This window comes from Bombus fervidus, chromosome 5, assembly GCF_041682495.2.
Source record: "Bombus fervidus isolate BK054 chromosome 5, iyBomFerv1, whole genome shotgun sequence".
Lineage (NCBI taxonomy): Eukaryota > Metazoa > Arthropoda > Insecta > Hymenoptera > Apidae > Bombus > Bombus fervidus.
In genome coordinates this window covers 503,891-527,626 of record NC_091521.1, presented here as the reverse complement: position 1 = coordinate 527,626, position 23,736 = coordinate 503,891, and the positions used below count along the sequence as shown (strand labels likewise).

The 23,736-nt window shown below is 36.7% G+C and overlaps 1 protein-coding gene across 15 annotated transcripts in view; it reads left to right on the top strand.

Annotated features, from left to right (window-relative positions):
* LOC139987786 (CUGBP Elav-like family member 1-A) overlaps window positions 1-23,736 on the top strand; it is a 354,004-nt gene that overhangs the window by 307,332 nt on the left and 22,936 nt on the right. The window lies entirely within an intron of this gene.

The window sequence follows — 23,736 nt, the reverse complement described above, 5'->3', positions numbered from 1 at the left end:
TCGCGCCGACAGCTTGTCCACCACCATTATTCCGACGTATTTGTTCTAGACTGAAATGCACGTAATCGGCCAACAGTAAATCCAAGTGTATACATCGGGGCCATGGATAATCGATCGTTACAGTAAATTCTGCTAGAATCGATGGAAGAAGCGTTGTTTCGGCTGGCGGACAGAGGCCGTTTTATTTTGATTGGCGATCAAGCCGATCGGACAAGTCGATACGTCGACGGTGTCAGAAACAAGCCTCGCACCGTTGCTATCGACGATCGTTGTTGTCACGATTGTTCCACGTTTCATGAACATCGTTGGTGTGATTATGTAAGAGCGAGATCCGTTTGCGGCAAATAATCGGAACATTGGACACAAGACACGTGTTGCGTCGGAACGCGTAACAATCTAGATAAAAACGTATATAATATATTAAAAATAAATCGTAAATCGCTGCTGCATGAGTTATTCTTCGATCTATTTAACGATCGTGTGTAATTTCATTTGTACAGAAGTTTCCTTTGTAATCACCTCTCGGCATGCTGAAATAAGTATCGTGTAGACTGGAAAACAAAATATTATCGTCGCGAAACATTGACTGTTTTGTTCTGTCGTCCTTGGTGAATGTTTATACAGTGATATTTGTGGAGTTTAATATTCGTGAAGTCTGAGTTTGTTGAAAAGCGAGTTAGCATCGAGATTGCGTGCACGACTCATTTCAAATTTCCCGCACACGGTGCACGTGGAGGAAAAGGCGACGATGGCAATGAAGAGCAGAAAGCAGTATTCTGGGCCCAGCCTTGGATCGAAAAGTCATTATCCTGCGATCAGTCAAGCTTACTGGGCACCACAACCACAAAATACACCTTATTCCGTTCCAGGTATCCGTGTGTTTTTTAATTAAAATATCAAAACGTTTCGAGGCAATTTCAACATTTAACGTGTAATCCTAATTTTAAAATGTTAAATGTTAAACGCATATTTTCATCCTAAAATCGCCCGGTAAATGGGTACAAAATTTCTCTTAAACATTTGCAAACAATGTGATTAACCTCGCATCGTAGTTTGATGCACGCTAAATTACTATCAAGAAAGAGGTGTATGCATACGTGTATATCCGTAACTCGTTTCCAGAAGAAATTTCTTCTCGATCCACTGTTAAAAATTAATCCATAGGTCGTTAAGACATTAGTCCAGTAGAGAAAAGGTTAATGACGTAAAATAATCGTTAACACGCTACTCTTCCACTAGATAAATGGTAATTACTTGCAAACAGATGCAGTTAAATGGTAATACTCTGCTCTGAAATAAAGCCATAAACGTAGCCACTCTCGAGCTTGTAGCTGCTATAACGTATATCCAACTCGAAAGGATAATTCATTTGTCCGCTTAATGCTAGAAAATTCAGTCAGGTCATCCATTAACGAACTGGCAGAAGTTATTGGTTTTCATTAACAAGTATGTATAATTATCCACAAGCTTTTGCCGTGGCATTGTTCATTTGCTCATTTATTTGCAGTGAATTTGCTCATTGCTTTCCTCATACTGAATTCATCATCTTGAATTTCTATTTGTATGAAAAATATATTGAAATTTTTTAGATAAAAGAATTAAGAACCACTGTTCTACCGTAATGCCATCTTAATGATAATCTTAATTACTTGGGATTAAGAAATCGACCATACTTTATCAATGATATCACGTTAGAACTAATTAAGGTATTACGTTTACTTATGGTGTTCGGAATTTACGTAATCTAGGCCACAGATCAGTCACAGGCACAATTGTCCGAGTCAAGGTAAACTTAATACCATTTAGATATTGCTTCAAACTCTTCCACAAATGCACTATTTGATACGGTATAAAGGTCTTAATCTTATATGATACAAAAAATTCTACATATAGCAATTAAAGAGGTAATAAAACGCAGCAGACGTAATAATTTTGCTTGAAGATATAGAATGTATGTTAATTAAAGGAACGGAACGTAATGATTATTGGAACGATAAAACTGAGCTTCTTATACGTCAAATTTATATAACGTATTGCTTTTGCATGCATTTGATAATACTTTCTATAAGAATCGAACATTGAAAATTTCAAAATTATCAATTAAAGAATATGTTTGTGAACTTAACATGAATTAATAAAACAATTTTGAACAAACTTATCGTCAGCAATAAATGAATTTTTGATTCAATTGTTATCGACAATATGCTGATTATTATCACGTACTGCAACTCGCGAATAACCTCACAGTTAATTAACTACACAGTGAACAAACATCTTGCTTTGTTCGTGTTTGCTCCGTAGAAATCGATTTCGCTCGAGCGCGTGACCGATTACTTAAAATTGTAATTATTGTTTCGTGTTCCCTATTACAACAAGTGAAATTTTAATGCTGATTGTCGAATTGGTATTACTACATACATCGAACCGAACAAACCGATGTTTGGACGTTATAAGCTATTGAATAATTTTGTTTGCGTTTAAAGGAACACTCGTGTAATAAAATTGGGCATTTTAGTCTTCGAATACATACTAGAAACAAATTTTTTCTTTTTAAACGATTCGTTTAATTAAAGAGTCTAAATAAATGTTTAATGGTTCAAATGCCAGAAACGAAGAAATACTTCTTTGCATTCCGAGAAGATTTTGGTACCATCGGTCAATGATTCCAGCACGTGTTTGCCTCGCTGTATCTCTTCCAGAAAAATAATGAATGGACAAATATCTACTTATGATTTTCTTCTCGCCAACAATCAGATGTATTTGTCGAATATGCCAAAATCTAATCGCTCTAACTCACACATCCTGTTCCACTAAATTACATACGAATGCTGTCGAATACTTTCGCGGAATAAATTGCATGTTTCTATTCTCTTCGCAAGGATCCGAAGCCAAAAATAAAAGCAAAAGGATTAAAAATACCACGTAGGCATCGTGTTAATTATAGTATGGTTAATTAATACCCAACCAGTTCTCATTTCGCGCACGTCTACCCATGAGGTAGTACCGTTTCAGAGCCGCTTCACAAGTTACTAACTGAATATGCTATTGGTACTACTATAGCTCCAAATAGGACTGTCGCGAGGACGCCACGTCAATCTTGCTGAACGATTTTGGAGGCTAAATAGGTCCGTTTTATCACGTTATGCCATCTTCACGCGTGATTTAACGAATATTCGCTAATTTTCGTGAATTATAAGATTATGTATAGGAATATAATTGTCACGGGTTTCCTTTCTGACATTGATATTTATTGAAATAGCATTAATCAAAAGAGAAAACCGAAGTTTAGTGCTTAATAATCGCGTCAAAACCAAGCGTCACAGGATTGATAAAAAATGGTCTTTTCACGCGCGTAAAATAATCACAACAATGGCCATAATGTTAGAACAGAGTCTCAACGAAAAATATCAGCAAGCGAGGCATCGATTCGATTCGCCTCTGTACGCGTTCATTGTTCCGTTGATTTATTTTCTGATATTTCGAGCTACTCGTAACGGTACAGTAGAAAAAATATACGGTTTTAAAGCTCCTTGCGCGTTTTCCTCATTTTTTTTTCTTTTCATATTTCAAAATGGACGGCATACCTTAGTCAATCTTTAACTCAGAGTAGATACAATTTCAAAATTTTACGATTTTTATTTCTTTCTTACAAAGTTTCTGCAACAGACTTTCGATTCTTACAGATTATGCATTACAATAATCAACAAATTCCTAGAGAATATACTATATTACCTTGTAGTAATAAATTCATTTTCGGACAATTTAATACTCTACATAAATAATATGAAATGTACTTGTATTATCTGTAAACCCATTCCTCAATTTTGCATACAATTGACATTAATTGCGCGCTTAATACAAACAAAATTTAAAGATTAAATCCCAACGTTTAGTCGCAAACGAGTCAATTCCATCCATGGAACATAAAACCGAACGCACGATTGTTATTAATCTATCATTTATGAATAATTCTTATGAATTACCTCGAATTATTTCTTAATTAATTATGAACCTTGCGAAAGTTAATACAATGGCATATTAAATAAATTGTGGCAGATCCGATATCTCGTAACGCTTTGGTCGTTTTACGTTTCGTTTAATTTCTGTGCAGCGTGTCCTGTTAGTCGTCAAACGAACGACGAGCGATGCGTCATATAGGTATGCCTACATATTATTATTGCAAACGCGCCGTATCTTTGAACGATGAGGTATAACAAAGGCAACGTACCAAGGTCGTAAAACGAACAGTGCGTGAATTCACCAATGCAGATGATTATTAAATCTTCTTATTAAAACATTCTGTGGATGATATACGTTGCAGATACGTGCGCGTATAGATAGATGGCAGATTGAGATAGCAGAAGATGGATGATAAATAAGCAGAGAATGAGAAATTAACGAAGGATAACGAATGTATCTATAAATATACGTATTAACAGAAAAGATTTAAAGTTTAAGATATTATACACCAGACTACTGAGTGGTAAAGTTAATGTACTATCATTAGAATTATTAACTCCTTATGACAGATTGAAAATGTATGGAGTATCTCATGTAGCATTGTTTCTACTAACAAAGTATTCTACATTCTACACGATGTTGATTCAAGGAAAATGGCAAATAAGTTAGCTACTTTTCGTACGATATAAAGCTTATTTCGCATAGGCAAAAGAGAATCGCGAATATGGACATATTATCATGAGCAAACATTGACTGACTGCTATCGTACGTACCTATGTAGAGACGAAGAGCATCGAATTACGACGCAACGTGAGATGATTTATTACAGTTAATCAGCTCTCAGAACTTTACTAACGTCGGATGACTCATCATCAGGAAATATCATTCTCAGCCAGGAGTAATTAAACAACGCATTGTACGTATATTGCCATCGATGTTTAGTCAATTATTTAAAAAGCAAGGATGTACTTTACTCGGTTGTGAGTAACGTTTTAGGTTCATAGTTATATGATACGTATCGTCTATATTTGTAACAAGTTCTTTTTAAAATAATTTATTATATAATAATGTATTATTACAGACTGTGTTGATATTTATGCAAATTCATATTTTTATGAACACAAACAAAAAAATATCTGTGTTGTGAATAGAGACTTATTTTACCATCAACCATCTATTTATGCGAAGATAATAAATTATAATGAAAGACAAATAACGGTGCAGTTTATATTATATCGACAGTGTTCATATTATATAATTTATACTACAGCGATATGAAGAATTTCTTCAATGAACCCTTTACTACGATGACACGATTTATTTGCGAAGGCGTTTGAAATGCAGTGGCATACTTCTGCGATATTTCAAATTTATGGCACCTTAAGACGATATGAAGCAACTGGCAACTGGCACAAATGGTTTTCGAAATAGTGAATGTAGAAATTATGAAATCATAATTCAAAACTTGTACATTGAAGATTTTTTAAATCATTCAAAAGGTTGATAGCATAATATACAAATCAATTCAGGGAATTATTAACATATGTATATTGTTATATATACATAATATTATATATACATAATATTATAACATATATATATGGCATTATTCATAAAAATATTAAATTTGAAAAAAAAACAGTCTTCAAATATAAGTTACGAAGAAACTGGAGATACAGCAGGTATGTGTCGTAACAATTGTTTTAAACTTGTTCAGTTCTAAAGATACTGGTACCACTCTTTGAACTCGACAATACTTAAATCATCGTTTCCAATCCTTCAAATGTTACGTCAGCATAGGCGGAAGGTCTGTGCATATTTTTTTCAATATTATTGAAATTTTCTAGGAAATCTAGAATTTTCTTTTCCATTCTCTTAACCGCCGTATTGTCCAAGAACCAAGTATGAACAACTATGTATGTATGTATATATATATATTAAAAACCGAATATATTGCCACATTATGAAGTGAATGAGTCACCTATTTAAAGCCTTCTATATAATTATTATAATTACCCTAGGTTATAGGTACAACTGTTATCTTCAGCGTCAATTTCATAAATACCAACTTTCGAGCGATAAAATATAAATTCTCGTAAATACGCAACTGTTTCTCTTTACCACTTTAACAATTTCATACCTAACTTTGTGCCATACTCTTTCCCTTTAAATGCTATCACAAAATTTTAATTTTTAACACACAGTTGAAGAAAATAGGCAATATCGTAAAACAGAAAGAATAGACTATGCACAAACGTTGAACAATATTCGATAAAGAAACGCACCGTTCGTAGGACACTCCTTCAGTCAGAAAAGACAAACAATTGATGACAAGAAGGAGAGTGGGCATCGAGGATAAAATCGCAAAGAATGCCAAGGGAAGAGTATATTGTAACGACTACACTTTCAAACATCCTTGACTTCCTTATAAGCTGGCACGCGGGAAGTTACATAATGAGCCTTTGAGTCTAAGCTGCTAAGCGGATAGACAAGTAAAAACGATGCACAGAACAACAGAAAGAATCGAGAGAGGATATGCAGATTTATCGGCACGATTTTTATGTCTATTTCGATTATTACGTTTCTCGGTAAAAGTAATAAAGAATTAATAGATTTCTCTGTTCGACGATCCTTTGATTGTTTTACCTTCGATGATATGTCGGATGTTAACTGCAATATCGCTTGAATATGTACATTCAAGGATTATCGATTAAAATTTTTCGTTTTCATAATTATTCACAGTCGAGTGATTTTATTCCTGAAAAAGAATTCGTCAACGGCTTTCGAGAAGATTTTCATTTCCGCATATTAAGGACATTAGCATGCAGAAGATCGTTTGTCACAAGAACTGGACGAAGATTCGTAAAACGACAGAAAATGTCGAATAGAGTTAAGTCAGGTGACGTGTTAATGGATTGCGCAAGCCGAGTCGCGGTTGCACGTCGATACCGGACAAACTGCATGCCTCTAGTGTTCTCGGTCACATTTGCAAACGATCACGGAATAATTCTTTTAACTTCACTTCGTTAATGGAGCGCAGTATCTTCTCTGAAATACTTCCGTTCGTGATTTGCCTATCAAGAATAACAAGAGAATAATAATTGGCAGTTCTTAGATTTTAGATGTTTGAAAATTTGTATAACCAAACGATTGAGAGATTTCAATTATTTGCAAGTTTTTAATCTATAGGAGTGAATAGTTGAAAATATATTTTCGTTACTACTTTTTTAATGTTAATTTTTTGGAAATTGTCAAGTAAGAATAATCGTTAAGTATAACATTCGCTTTATACTATCCAAATATACTTACCACATTATCCCAGAATTTATACATGAAACCTTTACAAATCACGTCATTTAAGCTTCATAAACTAATTTGATTCAATTTACCATACTAATCGCGTATAAACGTCGGCGACGGATCGCGTCATTGCAACATGTTAATTGCTCTAAAAAAATTAGCATTACTCAGCAATAATTTACACGACCTCAATCCACCATCTCGATAAAGATTCGAATAAGTTTGTTTGCAAAGAAACTGGTCGTAAAGCTTTCCGATCGCAATGGTGCATTATATAAAACATTCGGAGTCGGAAAGTTATTGCTCGGTATTTTTCATCGTGTAAAAAAAAAAAAGAAATATGAAAGAAACACGGAGATTAGAAAAAGATATCGTTGCGACTAGTTAGCTAGTTCTCGTGTAAGTAGACTGTTTGCTTATTTCGAAATACTAATTGTCGCAGGAAATATTTTTTCGGAAGAAATGCGACTTTACGAGCGCGAGAAAGTTAAAGAGCTTCGGGAAAGGCGGTACTGGCCATGTCAGTGTATTAGTGGACCGGCTGGAGAACGAGTTTTATAAGTGACATTTATTGGTACCGAAAAGTCAGACACCATTGCCCTTCGATGGAATTCCGCACGATCTCGTATGTAGTGTTCGCGATTGAAATTGTTAGTCGACGTACGGGTGACGAGTATCGCTTCGAATTCTTTGTTCCTCTAAAAGAAGAAGAAGAAAAATAAAAAATTTTAATCCCGGAATTAATAGAAAATCAATATCGAAACCACAAAGCTTACCAACATTTGAATTCTACGATGCCGTGACTTTGAAATTACACACATATGTACGTACATACCTATGTGTCTACATTATTTCAATTTTGTTAAATTTCTTTCTCTTTCATTTTACCACTATACTTTAGTACACTGAAAGTGAACAACTTTTGCGTAACAATTACTAATTCTCATATTTCCAATTAAATTATAAAACTCTATTCCATTTTGTCTGGCTCTTTTCCTTTACTACCATAAGCAATCACAATTCTAAATACGAAGGTTTGAAGCTTATCGTTTGAAGAAACGGTGCTCTTTAAACAGCTACATATCATAGCGTCCGCTTTAACAGAAACGTATTCTCGAGAAACGAACTAAAAAGTCTGCGAACACGATGACCCGCGGCGCGAATCGTCGGCATCGAGAGTGTAGCCTCGAATGCCAAGGACCGAGGTCAATGCTGCAACGCCGGTTTCAACGACCGACTTTTGCAAACCCGTTGCAATATAACGCGGCCGAGAAGCAAATTAACGATGTCGAGGCGCGGTCGAATCTTGATTTACACGTAACGTTGCGCTCAGCTGATTGTGAATGGTCGACGTTGTTGGCTTTTGAACGCTTCCCACGTAAAACATTGTGTTCCAGAGTCTAGAGTAACAAGAAGACTATTCGTTGGATGAGTGCGGTAGCCGATAAATCGTTGTAAAATTGCTAAGTTACACTTCAAAATGGAAGCTGATTGAACTCTTGAAAACTATTTACTATATCGTTTCATTAGATAATTAGTACTCGTCAATCTTCGATATTTTCAATTAATTAACTTCCTCCACGTTCTTTTGTATGCACAACAAACAAGAAAATTACTTCTGAAACAAACGATCGTCCTCCTTGAATTGCTAGTAATATTCCCACGCAAAATTCCTACCATTCAAAGAAAACGATTCTTAAAATCGCTATACTATTATACATATTCTTCATGTTAGAAACAAATGCTACTAGCATTGCATCCTATGAAAAACTGTGAGAGTACTGTTCCATCTCTTACAGTCGTCTGAGCAGAAGACATCCCGGTTACCTTATTTCATGGTCAGAACCTTCACGAGCCAAATCGCTATTCTTTAAACAGTGCTATACCTATCTCGATTAACAGACCATTGACACTTAATACTTTAGTGACTTATAGTTCGTCTCATAAACATCCTTCCGGTCAGAATAGCGTCGGGTTAATTGCCTTCATAGGTCTTTACAAGATGCTGTCGCTAACAAACATTACCGTTCCTACAATCGGAGTATTTTTAAATCACCACCTTGCATTTGTTAATCATTCTGGGACGCGAGAAACGTTCACTTATGGTAATTAAGAATGCACAGAAATACTCACGATAACGAGTCACACTGCAATGTATGTATAATGCATTCTATTTCGAAATCTGCTATTTTGAAAAGCTCGATCTCCATTTCACGAAGTATCGTTCAGAAGTCAATTTGTAGAGAGAATGAATCGACGAGGAGGAGAATGTGCCGTCTAAGCTGTCTTGTCTTAATTTACATCTGACCCAGTCTCAGCTGATCGTAAGTGGTCGTTGGCTTCTAAACGTGTTTTCTCTGTGGAGATTCGAACACGCATATAGTTGACGACTAACTGTCTTATTAACGCAGAAAGAAGGATGGGCGAATGACGAGAAGGTAGAACTTGTCTGTGGATAGCGGTCCTCAGGGTCGTTCGAGGAATTCTAGTAAAAACACTGGTTTCTCAAAGACTGAATCATCGAGTACATATTAATTTTGTGATTTGTAGATTGCAAAGTAATCTTTTAATTCTTTTGTCGGTTTCGTTATTGTTAGTCTTCCATTTTTCGTCATTGCGATAAATTACGTTGAATAGGATTTTTATAAATGGGTACACTGACGCATAAAAAATTAGAAATCTGTCAATGTTTAACGCATACATTTTTCTTTTTAAACGGATTCGATACAAAGTTCTTTGTTTTATTCCTATATATATTTTTTTTCAAACGATACGTAATGAGAAATTTGAGTGAAAATACCTATCCTATAAGATATTGATAATTTAAAATAAGTAAACGTAGATACTTTCTCTCCCAAAATATATATTGTCAATACGTCAGGAGGTCTCAGTTTGTTTGAATTCAACCTGATTAATCTGAACGAAGCTTATTCGAACTTTCCATCTAAACGAAGTTTATAGCCGTACATCCGTGGACGAAAATAAACTCCCGCTACAAAGTATGGAGCCGAGTCGCGGGAGACCGACTTGCAGATTGCGTTCGCGGATGAAATGATGATGAATTCTAGCCGGGTAACGGCAAGTTTCCTTCCTTAACAAGACAGAACGTGCGACATTGTTCCGTTTTTTAGTTCTCCGGAGCACGGAAAGTCCCCTCGTTAATTGATACCTTCATCACGTGCGCACGTGAGCGAGCCACCGTTCTGCTTTCTCTTCTCTCTGTTATCGTCCCGCATATGCAGGTCGTTGCAGAAAAGTCGGGTAACTTGTCACGCTCAATGGGCATCTACATATGCCCCACAAAACTGGAATATATCGTCGAAAAATCGGGCGGCTCGTTCCATACCGGTGCTTGGCATTTCGTATACGAGATTGAAAAGTGGTCGCTCCGTTAAGATTTTGCGTCACAGTACGTAATAATCGAGATGTCAGGCACTGGAATATTTTTTATAGCACGGTGTAGCTCGTGTTTGCCACTAGCCTATATCGCGAACCATATGTTCTATCCTGTTAAGAAAGCCAAGCTCCCGTTTCGAATAGGAAATTCGTAAATTAATATAACCGCAAAGCCCGGTCAGCTGGAAATATATTAGATACGTGTTGTCACATCCGAACATGATGAGAATAGGAACCGTGAACCGATATATATACATCATTTACGTATACGTATTCAATTTGCAATCGAATCGTGTTCGAAACGATTCGAATTTTCATGATATCCAAAACATGGTATCGCTTGGAAAATGAAATGCAAACGTCCATCGCTACTTCTCTTGGTAATTCACGTCCAGTGTCAATAGTAGCCTTCTTCCCTGCAACAGTTCCATCAGCCAAGTTCACCGAGTTACGTCACCCATGCTCAGGATGTTATTTCGTTGGTGGTGCAGCAGTGACTAATAGCTTATTGTCATCAAGAAACGCATTCCACGAGCGAGGTCGAGAAGCGAACTCCTTGCGTCACGCCCGCTGGCCCTCGTGGCCATTGTTCGCGGCTCTACTTGTACTATAACCACGGTGTAGCCCATTATTCCCGGCCAGTGGGCGATAGGAACGAAGCCGTCGATTGCATTACACGTTATTTTCTATTGTCCAACCGCGAGACCGACGAGGCGTATCCTCGCGTTTGCGGCATCGTTGTCATCGTATCTATCCTAACCATAGTGGGCTGATACTGTTGTTATACAGGTTGTATCACCATGGGATACGATACGCGTTATTGAAAAGGAGCAAAGAACGTACTTTCCCCTGGTACATGTAAATGACTGATTTATAGGCGCAAAAACAAAAATATGTCTGTTCTATTTTCAAGATTGTGCCACACAAGGTGGTCTTGTCACGCTATAAATTAATCAAATCTGCGTTCCGTCCGTTAGCCAACTTTCAACAATTAACTATTGAGTTTCAGAATGATTACGTCGTTTATGACGTGTTTCTACACTCTTTCAGTAGTAAAAATAAGCTCTTTGCGTTAAACGAAAGACATTGCTTGAAATACTAAAACTCTTCCGAATAAGATAAAGAACATCTTATCCGAACGATTAGTAATTTCAAGGATAAAAATACATTTTAGTCGATAAGATACGTGAAAATCGGTGAAACTTACTAACCGATGACGGCAAACGATATCTTTTTAAATATTGAATTTCTGGCTATGCGAGTGAAATTTTTTATTTGTAATCACGCTAACAATCCACTGATAAATCTTCGTTCGCTCATAGTGGAACAACCTGTATGAGTTAACGTGAAGCGTTGTTGTTCGTGAACAGCGAGTCGAACGATCCGGAGGCCGACTACCATTCACGATTAGCCGGGACTGGGTCACATGCAAATCGGGAGAAAAGGCGGTACCTTCCACCTGTCACTGTCGCTTCGTTCCTTTTCAAATAATTCGCGTTTCCTGCGTGCATCTTGGCAATAAACGTTAAGAAATCGTTAATATTTAAATTACGATTAGAATACTGCTATTTAGACAAATTTATATATTTTTATATTTTTATGCTAAAGTCATTTAATCATTTTCTTTCAGGTGATTAATCCCATATGATATAATTTTAAAAATAGAATTTATATCGTAATCAGGTTTGAGGAGTAAGTGGGGACACGTCATCCTGTTCTAACGATAAATATTCAGATAAGATTATTCTATATACAAAATAGATAACAGAACTACTATTTGGGACAATACAATATTTTAACAAAACAAGATAATGGAAATTCGTATAACAAATTCATTTGTTTAGTATCAGTAAAAAATGACTAATGATTCTCTGCAGATGTTCCTTTAGCTGTAAAGGGCAATGATTAAAGATTCGCCATAACTATCATTTTTCCAATGTCGATGAGTACTAGTTTGAGATCCGTAAGAAATAAAATATTTTTTCTAAGAATAATAAAATGCAAATAGAAAAATTTCTTACTGCAAGCATACATTGATTGAAGATTCTTGTCTTAATGTAAATACAAAAGTTATTATTAATTTTCTCATTTGCTCCGCAATTTAAGAACGTCCCTAAAGTTTGCAAATACCCTACACATAAACGTGTGATGCGTACATCTATGCAATACTTGGGCGTTGTTCATGTCCTTGACTTGGGAAACCAGTTCATATTCCTATAGCCTTTGTTCGAAGTTCAACATTCGCATTAATTTATGATATCATCGGTTTCTCGAGTTCTGATTAAAATTCGTAATTTATTTACTGTTCGTAAATCATGATACTATTCTTAAACGAAACAAACAGGTTTTGTAACGTATATTACGTAATAACTTTTTATTCCAGTAGTATTATAATACGGTAATAACGATATACATAGATCTATATATATATTCGTTATATATTGCTTCCTCAACAAACTTAGAAATTAAAGTACATATTATCGAAAATTCGCTATTATGCTACTTTGAGAGAACAAGAGTTTAATTCGAGTCACAACATCAATTTAATTCATTCATAAACGTTGTGATAGTTAGAGGTACGCAATTCACTCATAACCAGAAGCAACAGCTGTCCATAAAGAGCAAAAAAAAGAAAAAATGACGTAGAGGCAACTCCTTCCCTCAGGCACTGTTGAACGCCATAAATCGGGGTACGACGCGTGGCTCCTTGTGATCGTTGTTTTGCTGCGTGGTCCGCTGGTCGTTTATCGACCTCAGAATTTCATCAATGGAGGCCGTTATTGCGAGAGATAGACGTCTGTGGCCGATAGGACTGAATGAAGTAGTGGCTGGATTCGACTGGAACGAACTAACACCTCGATCTTTCTCTATTCTTTCTCTGCTCGGACAATGGGTGTTACGTGTTTCTTACCTGGATTCTTTGTCTTTCTACACCATTTCGGGCAGTCAACTTAGAACAGTCTCTTATTTTCATCTGCATATTCATTGATTTATGTATATCCGTTTAAATATTTTTAATCTCGTTGTGGCTCTGGAATCGTTATTTTATTTCCGCTGCATTTTCGCTCCTGTTTCGATAAACAAAAGGACTTTTGAACATTTTACAGAATTTTCGGGTATATAAGGAATCGGAGTTTTGAAGCTGCACAGGAAATCCTAAAGTTAATTCAATCTAACTTGAAATCCAGGAATTCCTACTTTACGACAAAATGCAGGCTAATCGTTGACTCAACATTTTATCAAAAGTAAAACTAAATACATTAAATTCGAAGCATTTAAATTTTCTATTTTTGTATTTAAAATACACTAGCATTTGCCATGGTTAGTGAGAAAAATAAAATCAACACATATCCTTGAACATCTGTACGAACTGACTGATTTCAACGCGCAAAACACAATTCTTGACACGTTGTTATGCAACAGAATCTTAACGTAAACAGGTAGTCATGTACTTACGTATCGAGTCCTTCCTTCTCTGTCCTTCTCGTAGATCTGTATTATTACGTTGAAAGATACGTCTCAAGATCGAACAGGCAGACACAATCGACCATCTTTTTATTTCTGGCTGAAACTCTACTCTTGTCCGTATACAACAATACCTTCGTTGAAAAACAATTTATTCTTTCTATTTCCGTCAATCTCTAACTATATATGGCGCGAGCTTCGCGATATTACTGACAAATAAATCGAAAAATAAATTTCACAGTTCTATCTGTGTATGATCGATATTTTATTTCCTTTTTATTCTCTTTTATCTATTTTTTTTTTTTTTTATTATTATTTTTATTTTTACACGCAGCACCTACTATGTATGAAAAGGGACACAAAAATTAGTACTAAAATATTGTGATTTTATGTTCTTCGTACAAGATTGTTTTGGTTTCAGTTTGGTGATTAGTGTAAAGAGAAGAAAATTGGTTTTATTGTAAGTAGTAATTATTTGATTCACTGCTCTACTTCTACAAACTAAGTGATCATCGCAAACCAGCCCAACATGGAGAGGAAGAAATTAAAATAACCTCTAAACAAACTACACATTATGCTATTTACTATTCAATCGTAAAACGGTTCGTTTCTCGTGAAGTCACGTCAAGTGTGTTTGCCTCGCGCCTCTTCGTTCCTCAAGCAGACAAATTGAGAGGCACGAGAAAACCACGTGTCCAACCGGTTCTCCTCTCATTGCATCACGCATCGCTCATCCTTCTTCCAAAGTCGGTTTCTCCTGGACAAAGCAAGAAAAGGGAATGAGAGACGAGAGGAAGACCAGTCATACCGCGAACCTTTTCGCTCCAACTTATGTACAGCAGCTGGAAGAAATGTACGAAATCGTAAATCGGTCAGGAGTTAAACTTTAAGTGTTTCGAGCACTGGGTGTTTTGAGACATTTTATGGAAAGTAAAAAGCTTGAGATTTTGTAACTGGCTTTTCCTTTGCAGCTTATTTAAAAAATGCTCGTCATACGAAGTAATAGGATCTATGCATCTATGCATACTGATTGTATGCAAGAGCATTCTTTACTCTAGACAACTTTCGAGATCTATACGGTAGAACAATCGTTGTCCCTACTTAATACTGTAATTTATAATCTTCCTGTGTCTCTTCCAGCAACTGTACGTACTCGAACGAGCAGGTGTGTCATGTCAAGTCACGGAACGCAAAGACGTCCATTGCCACTCCACCATTCCCGCTATTTCTTTTCGTAGTAGGTACTCGAAAGTGTTCTCATCGTGTCATATTTATGGAGGACCCCCTTCTGTCATGTTTCATCCTCGTGGATGGCGTGGATCGGCAACTTCTCTTTTTATTTTGACTTTCTGACGTCTTTGGTTAGAATTGTCAGTCTCAAAGTATCTGATGTTTTTAGAGTGCTTCTGGCCAGTACCTCAGTCGAATAAATGGATCGTTTTGACATTTCCAAGGCTTTCAAATAAAACTAAATGAAAATTTGTTATCGTGAAAGAAAAATTTATAAAAGATTATTAATTTTTAGCTCTTCGCACAATTTAAATTATATAAAACTCTTAGGTTGATGTATGGATAGCAGCGAATTCATCGTACTAATGAAATTAGGTATCAGTTTCTTGTCAGTAAAAATTAAAGCTTCAAAACTTTGATCTCAAATCTCATTCCTTGTGGATTTCCCGATTCCTTGGACAGAAATGAAGCGTAGTTACAATGTACATTATAATCGTTTTACAATATGAATGAAGAAAATGTAATTTCTAATTCATGGGATTCACACGTTCAGGCACTCATTTCGAGGTTCAATGAGATTCGTATACGATGCATTTCAAGACCGGAATGCGGATTCGTCTCCGAACTGCATCTTCTCCTTTTTGACACTCCCTACCTCACGCGAATACAACTCGAGAGAGCTGTATAAATCGCATGGTTAAAGAACTTGTAACGAACGTTCTCAAACGTTTCATTATCATAGTTAGGACAGGTGAAGTGTATTTAGACAACGCTATGCCGACACCATTGTAAATAATCTAAATTTTCGGAAATTCACAACGATTTACACAATAACTCCTGGATCTACGCTTATTCGGTATCGAATACCGTATTTGTTAAGCAGTGTTTTAGTGTTATAGATGTTTGGACTGTTTAAAGAAGTCATATTTCCACTATGAGTATTAAAATCTTCAAACATCTTGCGTAATATTATTTACACTGTGGGTTTGGTATTTGGTGGAGTACAACGCGTAGAAAAGTAGCTGATGTTCCAATAGCGTTCCATTCCAGTATAGCGTAGACATATGATAGATCATACTATCCTATTACGATATAAAATAAAATGAAACCGTGTCATAGTATAATAGTACATTATTCGATTGCGTTATAAAATAAAAAAGTATTATATATTTCATCATAATACCCTTCACTTCTATTTTAAAACAAAATAAAAAGAAATAAATTGAATGAAAAAATATTCATTTTTCAATGATTATCGTGGGTCATCCAGGATCCTCGCAACATTCCACCTGTTGATTTACGTTTCCAAGGCTATAGCTAGAAAATGTCAACCAACTTTCTCTAGAAAGTGTTTCGCACTGTTCTCAATGACAATCGATGTATCGTAAACACACGTGATTTCAGTAATCATCGATCATGAACAAGGAAATCACAGACTATTGTTTGGAGTTGAGAATCAGAGATATTAGAACGATTATTTTCAAGTCGCATGCTTCGTTACATTTGATAATTATAGCATAAATTTGTTCTTATGTTATTTCTAAAATAAAAAATAATGGCTTATGTAAGTTGAAATGATTCGTTACTTTTTATCTTGTTGTAAATTGTTATTATTTATCTTTATCTAAAATAAAATTTCCTAAAACCCGCGGTGGTGTAGATGACATACTTTCCCAACACGGTATAAACTGCACCTACAGTCTTGTCGTTATCTTCCAACTGGTATCGCGCACCGTGTCTCGCAAAAGAATACCAGGAGACGAGACTTCGACGAGCGTTCATTGCCCATTGGTCTCGCAAATGTTTCGTTCGTTTAATGAAAAATCTATATATAACGTAGTTGTATATTGCTGTTAAGAATCTCAAGAGATGTTTAATCCTGCATGATTTTGATTTTATAAAGATATTTCTTAAAGCGTTAGAAATATACTTATTATATACATGTACATAGTAATACTGGGATATAGAAATGCACAATTTTAGTAGCAATCAATTTATAAAATATATGTTATATCGTTTTCCTTGAAATTTATCTGACATTGATCACTATGAATTACAAATAGCAAACAATCGCAAAATGCCAGCACGCAAAACACTACAGAAATTCGGTAAATACAACATGGCCAAAAGGGTATTGCATTTAGATATCGGAGCAGGCGAGCAGATGTCGTAATTAATAGAAGTCGCAGTGAAATAATTGTAATACGAGTAGTCTGAACTGTGGCAATTAAAAGTTTAATTAAAACCGTCGTATTTCTACCTGTCACGCTTTCTTGTTATGTCATGGCACAAAGAAGCTTTTGAACAAACAGAGATCTCGTTCGACCCTATTGCTGTTTATGTTTTATGTTTTTTACTCTCCACTACCCCCCTTTTTTTTGTTACTTAGTTTTCTTTATAATTTTATTTTCTTTCGGAAAAAATAAAAACGATGGTTCGTTGTATCGCACGTTGATTCGTTAATATATCAGAGAAATTGTTAGTCGACGTTTTGTATTATACGGACAAATAATTTAACTTTTCCTTGTTCCAAGGTTTTCGTTCTAATATGCCGAAATATTCTGGAACCCAATAAGTTTTGGAATAATCGGAAAAATAATTGAAATGTTTTATAAGAAAGGAGTTTGTAATAAAGCATTTAATATCATTATAATACTTGAATGATCTTACAGTTATACGTCATTTTCCGTAGGTGATTTAACATCTAGGAACGGGGGTGTATCGCTGCGTGAGTAATGCATACATAAATCGGTGGGTTGTTGCAAGCGAGACATAAATAAATATGAAATCGTGGAACACGGTTATGTTCTCGATAAATCTAGGTGAACGGAATGGAAAAATGTTGGATTTGTTGGAAAATCACGATTCTTCGACCAACTCGTGCTTTTATTGTCTATCGTTCGTCATCGTCGATTGAATTGAAAAAATTCCCTTCCTCTTTTAACAAAATTCTATAAAATTTGTTTATTTCTTTAATTATAACATTACTTTATTCTTTCAAAATACAGAAATCACGAGGAACAATATTCGCCTATCATCTGAAACGTGTCCTTTATGCTAATTTCGAGCGCACTGGCCGAATGATTATATAGAGTCGGAACATAAACGTGTGTTGCACCATTGGCAAACAACCGTGTTATGAAAGCTTATATAATGCTTTTGGCCATTTTGCTTCGACAATTTCAATGGCACAAACCTTGCAATTCCACAGCTCTTATTCGCGTGCCACGAAGTTTCGCGATATTCTGCGTATTACCAGGCCTGTTACGTTAACCATCCAGCGATTAGGTATAATTATAAGTATGCGAGCAATTACATGGTTATCGATATCGTTCTTGTTGACTGTTTGGCCATTAGACTGATCAAACCAACGCGATTCATACATTAGAGAGTTTGACAATTGTTCGAATTATTCACATAAAAAACACATAAATATTATAAATTTGCAAGTTAATAGAAGTGTGGTGGGCAAAGGTGCTGTGGTTTCCAGGAACACAAGCGGATTTTTCTGCGTCCGCGATGTCACAGCACCCAGAGACAAAGCCAGCCATGCAAACCTCTATCCAACACCATAAATACCCCCCGAAATCAGAGCAAAAAAATAGTGGACTGCTGAGCGTCGTAAGATCGACAGACTCGTCATACAGTCCAACAGACAGTCCAGTTAAGCAATTCGCTAAGCGCGAACAAGTCAGTCACGATCAGCGTAGTTTATAATTATCATGTAATTATGATGTAATAGAGTTATAATTTAGAACAAGTGTTTTAATAGATAAACATTTTTAGTTTTAGTGTAACGACTCGTACAACACACTATACGGTAAACCACCTCAAAAGTTGCTTTTGGAAATATCGACGCGGAGACGAGAAATAAACATAGATGCACCTTTCTCTCCTCCGGAGAATAGTCGTAGGCGATGTACGGTGTGTTAATTGGATATTTGTATGGGATGCGGTACCTTCGACTTGCATCCGGTTGGCGAAGTCCGTCGACGTTTCCTGCATTGTTTCGTTCTCAGTTTTATTCTGCTTGATTCGATGCCTTTTTTGGAATTCATTTAAAAAGATTCTTTGTGCTCCTGCGTATTAATTTTGATCTCTGTTTCATACTTGCCAATATCTTTCCTAGAAGACAGGTTTACAACTCGACATGTCCTAAATTTTATGTTCAGTCATAGTTACAATCAGTATAGTAGTTGACTTGTTTGGATATTAGGTATTTTTCCGTAGTCAGATTATTCATTAAACGATTCGAATTGAACTTGACTAATCCGAACGAGGCTTATCCCTGGAACGAGAGGTACATTGCGCGTAGCGTTCGCAAATGGCGGACGATCCTCCCAGTCGCTCGTCACAATCCAAAATTTATGGTTCCATTTCTACGGGTGGGCCGCGTAATCTTTGTCGCGAGGAAGATATTCGTGAATCGACGCGACCACGAAGGCTTTCGCGAAATATACGGGCTACTAACGGCAGGGAATCGAGGAAATACGTTGTTCAGCCTTGTGCTACCTTTAAAACGATTTTACAAAACTGCGGGACCACCGATACGCTTCTGAAGTAGGATTCCGCTATCCGTATCGTTCCTTTTTGAAAAAACAGTGTACATGGTGACGAAAAATCAATTTCTACATACACGACTCGGTCGCGTGCTTTAGCATGATAACGAGATACGAATACAGAAAAGTTGTTTTTCCAAACATTCGATAAAACGATTTTTTTTTTTTTTTTTTTTACAAAACTTTCTAATATCTACTACTACGTGAAACATGTCATGTGACAACACAAAGTTTTTGAGATCGTTTCGAGATTATCGCGGGAAAAACCACAATTCCCTTCGTGTTGAATTTATGAAAAGAGAAACTACCAGGATAGATCGAAAAGGAAGGAATTCCGTTCACGTTGGGCTTTATGAAAAGAAAATTTACAGTCACGCCGTCGGCGTGCAGCTGAAACGTTTCACTAATCGGAATTCGTGGCTCTCTATAAATCGTTGCCTCTTTTTGACGTCACTTCCTGCGCGTTCTGTCGGCGACATACTAATGACGAGTCGCATACCTGTGTCCAAAGCGAATCAACCTCTACGTGGTTTTGTTTTATCGAACGACGCTTCACATTATTCTCGTGAACATCGCAAAAATGTTCGGGCATAATTCATGTCTGAATTTATCATACAGGAACTTTATTACAGTTATTAACATAAAACAGAAAGAAGATGTTTATGCAAAAATTAAAGAAATCCAAAGAAAGGCTTCGTCTATTCGATTTAATCGCAATCGATCTAAATCGTTACTCGTTCGATGTCAATCAACGTTCAACTAATTTGCAACAGAACATCATTTACTTGATATCATTTAACGAAATTGTCGTTAATGCTCGATTAATTGAACTTCTGTTTCTTGAATTCACTTACTTAAATGTAAGGAAAATTGGCGAGCTCCTTTATTCTTTCCGTTATTCGCTCCATTATATGAACTCCAATTATATAAAACTGTTTGTCTTTCGACACGTTCAGATAAATGGGATTCTACTATTTAAAAATTTTATCAAAGAAAGAAAAAACTGTAAACTTAATACCAGTAAATCAAACAGCATTAAAGATATTCAACTAACGCGCGGCAATTACACAGTTGCCGCGTTAATGGTAAGTTTCACTGAGGCCTTTGCCCTCGTCCTGTGCACATTTCGACACGAACTTCTTTCAACGTACCGACTGTTTATTGCGGCTCGAGAGAGAATAAAAGAGTGAGAGTTTACAAGTGTGACTTCCCCATATGAGAACATGTAAGCTCGTTTAAGCTCGTATAACAGATCTAGAAAAAATATTTTTACAAAAAACATCCAATTTTGTTCCTTTTTGATAAATGAATGCAAACAAATGGATATTCGTAATTTCGTTGTTAATTTAACAGTTTGCATATCCCCAAAAAACAAAGTGACAGGGATATAAGATAATTCTTGAATTACATGAAGAGTTGATGCTTTTTAGGATTGCCTTTGGTGTTCACCGCCATAATCTTACTAGCAAGATCCCGTTATAATTCTATCTCGATTTTGAAATATTTACGAAATTTTGCTTAGACTCGCGTATTTCATTTATCGAAACAATTTCTGCCAGTTGTCCCAGCAAGTGAATCAATGTATAATTGCCGACTATAATTGGTCATCCGGTGCAAACGCGATATAGAGATATATTACACATAGACAAGAAGGCGGTCTGCTTAGCAACACGGTAGTTCAGCCTGGTTGAAATTCAGTTAGTTTGAACGTGGCCAAGCCGGGAATTAAATTAACAAAGTTAATTCTCATTCTGGCAAAGGACCGCGAATGTCCCGGAAGTGAGGCCGTAAGAGACCAAGAATATTCCTGCGCGAGCCCTGCTGTCAGTTTACCGAATACGAAACAAGGAGTGACGCAAATCTAATCTTTCCTAACATTCTCCGGAAACTCGTAGTTTCGTCTGGAGAACGTTTAAATCGTTCCTTTGATTCTTATTGACTCGCGGTCAACCATATTATTAGAATATCTTAGGACATCACCTTTTCCAAAAACCTTCTAAGAATTGACGAAAAGTCGTAAGATAAATAAGTGAAAAATGCAAAATATCTCGTGCTACTAATATAAAAATTTTCTATTCGATATCATCGATGTAGACACAAAAAAATGAAATATAGTGGAAGTTACAAGTTCCATAAAACGCTCGAATCAAACAGAGATGTTCTAAATATTTTCCATGTAATACTAGAAATTAACGTCAATTGGTACCGTGCGCAGGATTGAAGTTAGGTTGGTTATAGTAATTTTTCGCGCGCGCGGTCTATCACGGCGTGACCCGTCTTTACCAATTTATTCGACAAAAAACCGGGAACCGTTTCCACGAACGAGATTCGCGATTTAATTAGGAGAACAAACACCGTGTACATAGTACGTAAAATTGATTTACAAACATTTGCGCGGTTTCGTGCTCGGACGCTCAGCGGTGGCTGCGAGAAAAGCGCAAAACCATGAGGGAAAACAAAAAAACACCGAACTGTGTCGAGGTATACGGCTTTCGGTCGCAAGCGTACGTCGAATCGCGAATTAATTGGGGAATGAATGGATTGGACGTGAAGAAAACAGCCGTTCAAGAATCCGATGAACAATGAAAAGAAAATTAAATCGATGCTCTACATGCGGTATGCAAACACGCACGTTGATATGATTTACAATGGAACATGACCGCCATATGGGACGCTATTGTCGTGAAATAAGGAACAAAAATGAACTGGTCATATTTTGCTGTATGATCTTCGATTGTGATATGGACATCAATTACCACCAGAAAACAAAATTAAAAATAAGAAAAGAGAAGAATAAAGGGAAAATAAAAGTAAAAGGATTGAATATTTAGTACTTGGAAATTGGGTATTCGTACATTGTTACCCGGTACTTGCGCTACCGCAAACTGAATTAAATCAACGATATCCAACGCGTTCCTCCGGTATATCCCTTCTGTTCTCCTATTTCCCAACTTCACCGAAACCCCTATCCTCGATCTTACCCTCCAATCTATCTGCAAGTATTCAATACATTCTTCCACCCTCTCCGCTTAAAGATAAAGCTCGACCATCAAGCAATCCGCCCCCTCTACCTTGCAATTTCGGTGGAAAGCCGAAAACGAGCAAGATCCTCGCGGCAGACCAACGTCTTCGGTATTTAATAAACATTCCAGTGAAGCCCGCAGTTTTGCTGCAGACTGATGCCACCGGACAAAAGGGTACGAGGGGGAGAAACGGACTAGCTCGGGGCTTGAAATTTTTTCGTGGAAAATAATTCGTGGCTGGATATAGCGACGAGGTGAATAGCCAGAGGAGAAGGAGACCAGTTTCAATCTCCATGGAGCTCCGTCGTGGAAAATCTGATACGATGTATGGGGGCAAGCGTGGCGGCGAGCTGCTCTGGTATCCGGTTAGGTTACCAAAGTAATTAAATCGTTAACAGGGGACGAGTTTGCGGCGCAATCGACGAATATGTGCGGGGTTTCCACAATCCCACCCCTTTCCCGTTTCCATCCTTTTCCACCTCTCTTCTTTCTCTCTCCCTCTCCCTCCCCTCTCTCCCTCTCCCTCCCCCTTCCCGCTCTCCCCCCTCTGCTCATTCGCTGACCGTTTCCCTTGATTTTCAATTTTATTATTTCTTTTGCCGTGGAAGCCTTTGACTATGGGAAGGGGTAGCCTCGATGAAACACGGCTCGTTACGCGATCAAGGAACGGAGAAACTGTTAACGAGTTGAATTCGGTTTGAGGCGACCTGTGATCGATTTAAGTACGCCAAGCATCTCCTCCCTTCCTCTCACAGAGAGAGAGAGAGAGAGGGAGAGAGAGAGAGAGAGAGAGAGGGAGAGAG